Genomic DNA, 11435 nt, shown 5'->3' with positions numbered 1-11435 from the left:
CTTGGGATGTCTATAAACCCTGTTATTGAATGTCAAATTTGGCAAAAAATTACAATACAATCCCAAAAATGGTTAAGCAGCAATTCCCCTTTAACATTATTCCTTATATTTAATTGAATTCTTTAAATAGATAACTGTGTATATTTAATCATAATGGGCTCTGTATATCACACATGATAGGCCACTGCTGGGGCTTGAACCCAGAACTCATCTCACATTGTAAGATGCGTTTTTCAATTAAACTACAATGACTGTATCGTGTGAAGTGGAGCCAACATACACCCACATAAGTGAAAAAATCATTCCGTCCATATATTTGTCGTGGGTGTTTTCTGACACATGTTGCATAACTGTTTGCAACAAAAGATGTATACATAGATACATAAATGGGGGAAAAAAACGTCTTTTTTAATTTTTGTTTCACATATAAACATTTCCTAGCAATGATTAATAATTATATCATGTTGAAATCATTTATAGACCAAATATTACTGAAACTGCAAAAAAGTATAAGATGGATAGATATAATGTATCATTCTATCTAGTACAATGAACAAATGTTCTTCCGATGCCATTTTCACTAAGGTATTGGTATTGAATCCTGATGTACTACTAAAAATGTATGTCGGTTAGCAATAATAATTCAACAAATCCTCATATTCAAGCTGGGTCATCACTAAGTGGAATTATTTGTGGACATATAACAGAAAAATGCATTTCATGCCTCTATATTGCTTTAACAGGAATCCCAGCTTTTTGTATGAACAAAATTCCCTGATTTTTCCCTGATGGAAAATAAAACTTCCAGGATCATGATTTTGACCTATTTCTTGTTTTAGACACCCTGAATAAATAGCAGTTGCAGACATAACTAAGCTACACGTATACTACAAAGTCACGATAGATATGCAGAGGAAATGATTTGCTGTTTAAATTGTATGGACTTCTCGACACAAGTCGGGAAAGTCTGACCAAACAAAATTCCCTGATTTTTCCCTGATTTCACAAACTTTCCAAATTCCCTGACTGGAAAAAAAGAGTCTTTTTCCAGTTTTCCCTGATTTCCAGGTTGGCTGGGAACCATGTTTAACTTTGATAAAATGTTCTTTAGATGCCATGTGTATTAATTTATATGTCTTTTTTTCTGAGATATTAATGAAAATGCCTGTGGGTATGTGGCGAATACTAGTATTAAAAAAATCTGCAACTTGATATATGGTGTTAACACGGTAAAATTGTATGAGCCCAAATTATAATAGATGAATGCGTATTATGCTTCTATGCTTATACTATGAGGACATGTTCATACAATGCCATTTTTATTAATATAGATGCCAAATTTAATGAAACAGACTTGAAAATGTGTGTTGCCAGATACCAAGTAAGAAAAAAATCAGCATTTTTATGTAGGGCTTTCACACAGTAAAATTGTTTGTGCCCAAATAATCATAGATGAATGCATATTAGGCTTCAATGTTGCTTATACTTTGACTACTGGTTCATACGATGCCATTTTTATAAATATCTATGCCAAATTTAATGAAATAGACTTGAAAATGTGTGTCGCCAGGTACCAAGTAAGAACAAAATCAGCATTTTTATGTAGGGTCTTCATACGGTAAAATTATTTGTGCCCAAATAATAATAGATGAATGTATATTAGGCTTCAATGTTGCTTATATACTATGACGACATGTTCATACGATGCCATTTTTGTTAATATATATGCCAAATGTAATGAAATAGACTTGAAAATGTGTGTCGCAAGATACCACGTAAGAAAAAAATCCGCATTTTTATGTAGGGTCTTCACACTGTAAAACAGTTTTATACGTGGACATAGCATTTTCATGGAGCCCGTAAAGAAAGGGAGTTAATTGTGTAATTTGTGCTGATCAGAAACTTATAACAGTCGTCTCCCTTGAAATATTTGCACTTTATGAGACACCACAAACCATGGCGTCTCATCAGGATCCAAACTGTATTCTAAATCGTCACACTAAGCCCTCATAAGTTATTCATTGTATATGCACTATATAAAACAACCATATAATATATCTAATATATCCAGACACACGTATTATACCCAAATATTAGAAATACACAATTTTATAACAGTAAAAAACAATGGTATTTCACAAACAATTGCAGTCGTTAATAAATGCAGAAAAGCATCATCTACACGTTTCATACGGTATTCAGTTTATATGCAAACGCATTTAAATATATTTACCTCGATACTCGACCAAGCTGTTGAAAAATTATATTAATTAGAACGAGAACAAGTAAGATTAATGTGTTGTTTTCACATTTCTTTAAATGGCTGCCAATACCGCATGTAATAAAACAATCGAAGCGCATGCGCATAATATATGTTACACTCCACTAAACTAGTTGCAGCAAAGACATTCACAGGCGTTCATGTCACTTATATTCATGATATTTCCATATGCGAGTGTGATTGTAAACACAAGTTTCTGAAAACAGTGCGAAAAGGGGCATTACGCAAAGCCAATAAATCTGCGCAGATTTTTGTCAATATTGACAATAAACTGCATGTTTTCTTACCGTTAGTAATCCGACAGTCCGTTGGTCACATTGTGCATTAGTCCGTTTAAGTTATTATTGCCTTACACTTTTCAATATAAATTTATGAACTTTAAACAAAATAAGTAACTAACTAAGTAACTATTTAACTGACTAACACGCGCGTTTTTTTCCCAATATCCGAGACATTTTACTTTCGCACCTTGCCCTCAATGTCTGGCTTTTAAAGTTTACCGCCTTTTTGCGAATACAATGACGTTTACATATGAATTGCCCAATGAAAATTTCGGCGGGATGACGTCAGGCGCCAAAACTGGCGCGTGGTTTTTCCCGGTATAGACCCAGTGTGTCAACGCTGTAAATGCATTGTGGGAAACGGACTATTTCCAGCATGGCGCCCGTAAAGATTATGAACACGGAAGTAAAAATAGTAATAAATTATTATCAAAAACAGGCCTCATCAAACCGGGTCAGCCATGATATATTCTTGGATGCAGTTTGTGCTTCAAAAGGAGCTACTTTTCATGCCAGCCTATCGATGTAATATTCACTAAACACGTTGCAATGACTGTTATCTTCGAAATAATAAATAAATATTTACAATGTAATACCTGCATTAAAACGACTTCTTTTACATGCCGGCTACTATTCCCAAATACATCAAGTTAAATGTCACAAATGCTTTTGTTTTACCGCATAGTTGCTGCCCATATAACTGGCTACTCAATTTTTTTGGAAAACACTGAATTATGCGTGACAAACACAACATTAAAATACATTAATATCCAAAGATTCAAATAATTTCCCACGAGATAAGTCAAAAATTGCATAATCAATTGAATGAAAAATTAAAGTAAAAAAGCCAGATTTTACATAAATTTCAGGTTAATAAACACAAGGTTAAGGTAGTTGGTGAGATATAATCATTATACAGTTAGTAAGGCTTCATTGGTCATTGTTGGCACAGTACTTACATGCACCTCAGGTACTCTTAAGTATACTTACATGTACCCTGGGTACGATAAATATACTAAAACGTAACTGAGAATTTTAATGCTAAATCAGTTGTTGTCGGCTAATTTGTAAAAATTAATTATGTTCACATTTAGGTCAATTTTCCTTTTAACAGCCTTTATATTATAGACATGCATACTCAACTAGAAATGGTGCGGCAGAGGCCGACGCGTATCCCCACGCCGCATGTTTGACCCAGGGGCACCCCAGGGTTGGTAATGTGGCCATGCATAGTTGAGATTGACCGTATTGTCATAAGAGAAGTTCATTATCAATTAGAAGTGAACTGGTGTAGAATTGAAGAAATTATAGTAAAAGGCAATTTTGGATGGGCGTGGCCTATGTGGGCGGGTTGCCCCAGGGTTGGTAATGGGGCCATACATAGTTGAGATTGATCGTATTGTCATAAGAGAGGTTCAGTATCAATTTGAAGTAAATCGGTGTAGAAATGAAGAAATTATAGTAAAAGGCAATTTTTGGTGGGTGTGGCCTATGTGGGCGGGGCGCTCCAGGGTTGATAATGGGGCCGAGGTTCCGTATCAATTTGAAGTGAATCGTTGTAGAAATGAAGAAATTATAGTAAAAGGCATTTTTGGGTTGGCGTGGCCTATGTGGGTGGGGTTCCCCAGGGTTGGTAATGGGGCCCATGCATATCTGAGGTTGATAGTTTTGTCATAAGAAAGGTTCAGTATCAATTTGAAGTGAATCGGTGTAGAAATTAAGAAATTATAGTAAAACTGCAATTTTTAGTGGGAGTGGCCTATGTGGGCGGGGCCCCCAGGGTTGGTAATGGGGCCATGCATAGTTGAGATTTACCGTATTGTCATAAGAGAGGTTTGGTATCAATTTGAAGACAATCAGTGTAGAAATGAAGAAATTATAGTAAAATAACCTAAAAAATGAGTAAAAATCTCTGACCCGGCCCGGGCCCAACCACATAACTTTTGACCCAGGGGTCAGATCAAAATTCCAAATAGTGCAGGGTCGCACATATGCTCATAGCTACCATGTGTGTAAGTTTCAAGGTTCTAGTGCATATAGTGTAGGAGGAGATAGTGGCCAGGCCAGGACGGACGGACGGCGGAGATACCCACAATATGATCAATATCCCCACGCTTTTCAAAAAGTGTGGGGATAAAAAGCAACATGATGCAGAAATTTTAAAATAGAAGTTTGTTTAAGGTAAACAATATCGTTTAACGGTAATCAGTAGCGTATCGGATTTTGGGAGGATATACAACTCAGGTACAGTCTAATATCACCGGGTACGTTTAAGTATATACTCCGTACCCGGGGTACATGTAAGTATACTACCCAGGGTACATGTAAGTAGTACCCGAGCCAACAATGACCAATCGAGCCTTAGTAAGTGAGTGATGGTGTATGAGATATACACCCTCAGTAATTTCATACCATACAAGACTGAGCTTTGCTGTTTGATCAGTTTCATCTTTTCTTTAATATCACGGGTTAGAGAAAAAAAACTCTATCATGATAAAAAACAATGTAAATAGAGGGACAAATGCTTACTTCCCATTCATTGTAGATTTAATGATTAATTTGTCCAGTGTGAGTCTTTGCATATAGTATACTGTTAATTTGTTTAACAGTTTAAACACAAGAGTTGTCGTTAAATTAGGACCTCTGTCACACAATATCATAATAAAAAAAATGATAATAATTATAGGCATATGAAATGGCCGTAAATAACTTTAAATAAAAAATAATTACGATTTCTTTAAACTGAATTTTTTTTATAATAGACTTGTTTTTTTACCTCAATTATTCAGCATTATAGATATAGAGAATATTATGTGAGTTTTGGATCAAGTTTATCATGCGAGGCTTAGAACCGATGAAGCGCGAGGCTTGCCGCTAACATGGTTCGTGCCGAGCATGATAAACTTGATCTTTATCCAGTTTATCCACATAATTTTCTATTTATCCTTTTTTGTGGTCATTTATCGTTCAAAAAAAGTATAAATACTTTAAAATTCAAAGAAACAGCGCTGGTTTTCCAAGTTGACTTCAAAGTGTTTGTTTACTTCAACGTCATCATTTGCTATGACGTCACATTTAAACATATAGTGTTCTTAAGATAGAGGTCGGAAAAAATAGCGATAGTATTAAGGTAAAGTTTATACGATCGTTGTTATACTATCGATTTTCAGCTGGTAATAGGATAAAAAAAATGTACCCATGGGGGTAAATACCCCCACTTTTCAAAGCATAGGGGTAAATGGTCAAATTTCGCCTTGGTTGAAGGGTAATTTGCTAAAAGTAAAACCAGAATATAGCCGGGGTACAGACACTCTAATTTAATAACAATTAACCACTAACTATGTGTATTCCTTCATATTAGTAGGTTTCTTAATTTCTTGTTATTTTAACTTGTTGGCAGATTACATTTAAGATCTTCGTCGTTATTATCCACCACCGTGGCCAACGGAGAACTTTTTTGCCAACTTTCAACAGTTGTTTTATTAGCATTTTAGTGGTTCCTTTTTGATTTTAAAACAGAGGAATTTAAATCATTCAGTATTGGCAGTACAATTTTATTACTCGATACAATTTTTGCCATACACAAAGAATCAATTGTACTTTGAGAAGTAATTTGTGTTGGCTTGGAAGAAGCCATGCTGACCACTTCATGTAATTTAATAAACACATAAGCGCTTGACTGTCTGTTAAAAAATCAATACTAAATTTACCATGCATCTAGATGCTACAGAGTATACATACCGACTGGCTAACTATTTCTACAACCAGCTCTAATTTTTACGATAACCAGTCTCATTTTTTGGCTAAAGACAATCAGCTGTTTATATTTTTTGTTTATGATATACGCATCAGTGCCCCAGATAAGCTGTGTATCTGCGTCTTTCACCCTATTAAAATGTCTAAAAACGCAAAGAAATTCAATAACATGCCTATTGAAAACGCAACCATTTTGATTTGTGCGCAAATTCGTCAAATTCAATGCGTACAACACAATAGCTTCAATCGAAAATACTAAATGCTCATTTTCGGTATTTTCTCTTTGAAATTATTATCGTCACGCGTATTTATTAAGCAAGCGCCTGGATGACGGACCATGAAAACAGTCAAGCTTTATTCAAACTCTCTGCGTTCTAGATTTCATAGTTAAATAAAGTGTGATCAAATTGTTTTCCTCGACATACATGCGTTTTCAATCTGACTTTATCCGTCGCTCATTGTGCATGTATTTATAAAGTGCCCGTACTTTCAGTTTCTATAACGATGCAAAATAAAAATGTCTAAGAGAGGTCGAAAGACTTCCGCTATTGTTGAGAAAAAAATATCAGTCGATCGCAAACTGTTTCGAACCAAGAAAGCAAGAGCCAAATGATCATTCGTGTTATCGAATTTTTGTTTGTTTTAAGTTTATATTAAGGACAGTTTCAATGATTAAAGATGTTATGAAACATCAGTTTATTAAAGTTAATTATGATAGTTTAAAGTTTTATTGAATCAGTACAAGTGAGCATCTTCCACAGAAGTAAAACATTAATGATATAAAGGTATGCATTTTTATAAATTATTTCACCCTATTTCAAGAAGGAAATCACCCTATTTTTCAAATCAATGGGTGAAAACCCTATTTCTCAAATAATTATCTGGGGCACTGCGCAGAGAATTTACAGCATTAGCGTAAGTCCAGATTGGCTTGCTTAAATGTACGCACGGAAATGATAAATTGAGCGTATCTTGATATTTCGAATGCGTATATTACGCTGATACGCAGCTTATCTAGAACGCTGATTATTATTAAATAAATAAATAGTGAAAGCTGTTTTTGCAAAAATTAGAGGAATTTGCAACGCAAATGGTCAGTATTTTAATTACCGGTAGAGGAATTTGCAATGCAAATGGTCAGTATTTTAAAAAGTGTGCAACTCATTTTTTCACATTTTTCGACAGTTAGCGACTTTTTTTCTCACAAATTTGAATAGTTTGAGACTCATATTTTCACAAATTTGAACAATGCTCAATTAATTATTTTCACTATTTCCAACAGTCACAAGTCATTTGTTCACAATTTTGAACAGTGTGCAACTTACAGGGGACAAAAATATTTCTAAACTGCACTCGTCCTGCAGGACGAGTGCATTTAAATGTGCACTCGTCCTGCAAACACATATGCACTCGTCCTTGAATATGTGTGAAATAAAGTTTGCAAAGGGCTAATATGACTAATAAAATTTACTATATCACTGCTAAAATGCTGCTTACTCAGTTATTCATGCCAGCTGATCAAAAAAGAAATGTTGAGCAGTGAAATAAGTTATTTATGAGGAACACAAAATAAATAAATGAAGACTGCTGTTTTACTTTTTTCTAATGCTTGCGTGCTTTCCTGTTTGGGATGTTTGAACACCAAACTCCCCCCCATCCCTTTAAAGAACGCTCAAATGTCAGACATTTTTCGGACGAAATTCAGACTAGTTATAAACTGTACTTTGCAGTTAAATAATTCTTTAAAAATCAATACTTACAGTGAATGCAGTCGGATGTTTCCCTGTCAACATTGACACCAATATTTACTCGCGACTTAGTCTCGCATAACAATGCGCACCTGTTGTATGAAATTTACAATTACAATTTCCAGTTCATTCTCGTTCTACTTTCGGAATAGATATGCTTTAAGAAAATGATTTTATTTAATTATTTACGGGTCTTAAAAAACATATTTTAACATCAGCTTTTTCTCTCGTCCTGTAGGACGAGCGCTTTAGGGAAATTCACTTGTCCTTTAAAGATTTCACTCGTCAATATGAGCAGACGAGTGGAATTTTTGTCCCCTTACTTATTTTTCCATAATTGTCTAGATTGCGAGGCTCATTTTTTACAACCTTCAACATTGTACGACTCATATTTCACAATTTTCAACATTGTGAGACACTTTTTTTACATTTTTCTAATGTTTGCGACTGATATTTTAAGTATTTTAAACAATGCGCGACTCATTTTTTCACATTGTTGAATAGTCACCACCCATTTTTCTTACTTTTACATGCAAGACTCATTTTTCCACAATATGAACAGTGTGCGACTAATGTTTTCAAAAAATGAGGCGGCAGATGTTGCTGCACAAAGATAAAAAAGCCAACTGCCATAAATTTTATCCAAAAAAGAGCAACATGGCTTATTGGAGCTAATCAACCCTTTCTACATGTACTTTCAACAAGCACACAGACCAATGACAGTAGGACTACTGGCACTGACCGTTGGTTCATCAGCATGAAAAATGGGTGTCAAAAATAGCACAAATAATGTAAAATGTGTAATATGCATGTATAACGATGAAACTTACCAACCACTCGACCAGGAAACATCTGTTGCAGACTATGTGGGAACTGGGATTCGGGATGCTCTCCCACTGGTATCATATGCAGATCAGTGGTCACAAGAACGTACACAACATCATTAATGTCAGCAATATATATCTCCAACTTCAAACACACAGCTTGCAAAATCGCTGAATATTGCACAAAAGCAGCTTCGTTACAAACTTCCAGCAACTCGAAATCCACAAGCAGTCTCGTTCCCCACCCACTTTGACTTCGTAGCGAAGGCATGTTTTTTTTGGGAAACCGTTAACATCTCACAACTAAACGTATACTACGGAGATTGACAAGTTGAAAAATAAATTACTGTAATCACTTCCAATTTGCGCACTAAGTTAAACTCCAGTTCCAGTTTGTCTTTATTGTTGAAATGTTACTCTACACATTCGCTTTGAAAATAGAGGTTGGCGTGTTGTTGGAAGTACATGTACATGTCGAATGTGTTATTGTAAAAACTATTGGTATTGTGTTTTTAGTGCAGACATTGTATTTAAGTTTCGATTTCTAGCATAAATTTATATATTTTGTTAAATAATTTGCGTTTGAATGTGATTGTTTGTTGCTTACTTGCGAACTATTTTTTATGTGTAAATATGCATAGACGCTAGTGGATATGTAATCAGGTTACCATATTTACAACAATAAAATTTAACGGCTGTTTGTTTTTGTTTGTTTTGTTAATATTTTCTAAAACGTATGTTAAACGAGAGATGAAATTATTAATTAATTTGGGAATAAAATCGCAATATGTATTATTTAAAATCAAATTTTAAGTGTCTAGCGCGTGAATTGTCTCTTGGGGGTGAATTGTGTTTGGGTTGCTATTAACGCTATTAACGCTTCCAGCGAGTACTCATTTTATAGCGATTGCGCAATAAAAAACACCACTTTTTCGTAAATTTATCAAAAACTGGACTTTTCCCAGATATGACGAATACGCCAAAAGGTAGATCGCATTCTGGTCCATATACATGTCAAATTTCAGCACAAGTGTTGGGCCAGTTTTCAAGACTCCCAAATCGCGGCTATAACCAGGAGCTTAACGAATTTTAGTCGCCATTATCATTCGTTCAATTGAACGTCATCAAATGATGACGTCAATATAGCACTCATTCCATACAAATCTGATCATTATAGGGTCATTTAATCTATAGCCTAGGTAGAAAGTAATTTATTATTTTTTTATTTAAAAACAGTAAGTAGGGTTTCTATATACGTATTCTCATATTTTGACCAAGGCAATTATTTTTTAGTTTTAAAGCGCAAAATAGACGGATTTCTACCTTGTAACCACCAGATACATTGTATATTCTAATTGGCATAGATAAAATTAAATCTATAGCCTAGTTACAAAGTAATATATTATTGTTCAAACGGTACCCGCTTTTAAACTGAAAGTAGGATTTGTAGACATTTACGTCTATTTCTACAAACGCGATTATTTTTAAGTTTTAAAGCGCAAAAAAGACGGATTTCTACCTTGTAATCACCAGATATATTCTAAATGGCAAAGATAAAGATATGTTTCTTATTTATACTTAAATTTACTATGCCATGCAGTTAATTTTAAGGTGTGTGGCTCAAAGTCATTTAAAAAGATGAGCAAATATAATCATTTTTCTAAAAATAAATCATCCTCTGAAGCCCCCACTGAGATTCAAACTCAGACCTCTCTCCTCTGTGAAGGAAAGTATTCTATCTTGAAATACAAGGGCATGTAAGAGGAAAGTCAGCTATTTTAAATTTATCAACAAATAGATTTAAACAATATTTATATGGTATTAAAATATGCAAATATTAATGTAATATGACCAGAATTGGAGGTTCAAATCTTTGTAACTTTATTGTTCAAAGCAAAGAATTAAAGTTAAAATTGATGTACATGTAAGCATGTTGTTAATACTAAATTGAGTTTTTTTATGACTCCTTCGCTTCTGTATAGTATGAAATACATATCTCGTGTAACATAATTTCATGTAAACTCTGGACTTTAATGACGACAAGTTGGATGTATGGTTTCCTGTATTGTGTTTTAGGTCAGAATGGTTAACATTTTATACTTGACAAAGATTTGAACCTCCAATTCTGATCATCCGTCTCTTTCTCAAAATTTATTAAAAACCACACTATTTTTTTTAAAACTTGTGTATCAAATGCTAACCATTCTTACCTAAAACATGATTAAGGAAACCGAAATATTGACACAGCGAGTTATTTTATTCTTATGGAAGATTAAATTATGCATGACAAAAATACAATCGGAAATATTTTTTACAATCTCTTGATGCTTTAAAAATATTTTACTGTTAAATAAAATAACACGTCTGACTTGTCGTCATTAAAATCCAGAGTTTGAATGAAATTACGTTACACGAGATACGCATTTCATACCATATAAGAGCAAAGGAGATATTAAGAACTTAATTTAGTATAAGCGACACGCTTACCTAAATTTAAACTTTAATCCAATTCTTAAAACAATAAAGTTGCAAGATACAGTAACAT

At 34.1% G+C, this 11435-nt stretch overlaps 1 long non-coding RNA gene across 1 annotated transcript; it reads left to right on the top strand.

The window, feature by feature from the left end:
• Nucleotides 1-9590, top strand: LOC127862652 (uncharacterized). The gene is made up of 2 exons (XR_008040720.1): nt 1-3087; nt 8928-9590. It is a non-coding gene; the product is annotated as an uncharacterized LOC127862652 (long non-coding RNA).
• The last annotated feature ends 1845 nt before the right edge of the window (nt 9591-11435 follow it).

The sequence above is a fragment of the Dreissena polymorpha genome, chromosome 16, assembly GCF_020536995.1.
Source record: "Dreissena polymorpha isolate Duluth1 chromosome 16, UMN_Dpol_1.0, whole genome shotgun sequence".
Taxonomy (NCBI): domain Eukaryota; kingdom Metazoa; phylum Mollusca; class Bivalvia; order Myida; family Dreissenidae; genus Dreissena; species Dreissena polymorpha.
This window is presented reverse-complemented; position numbering and strand designations above follow the sequence as displayed.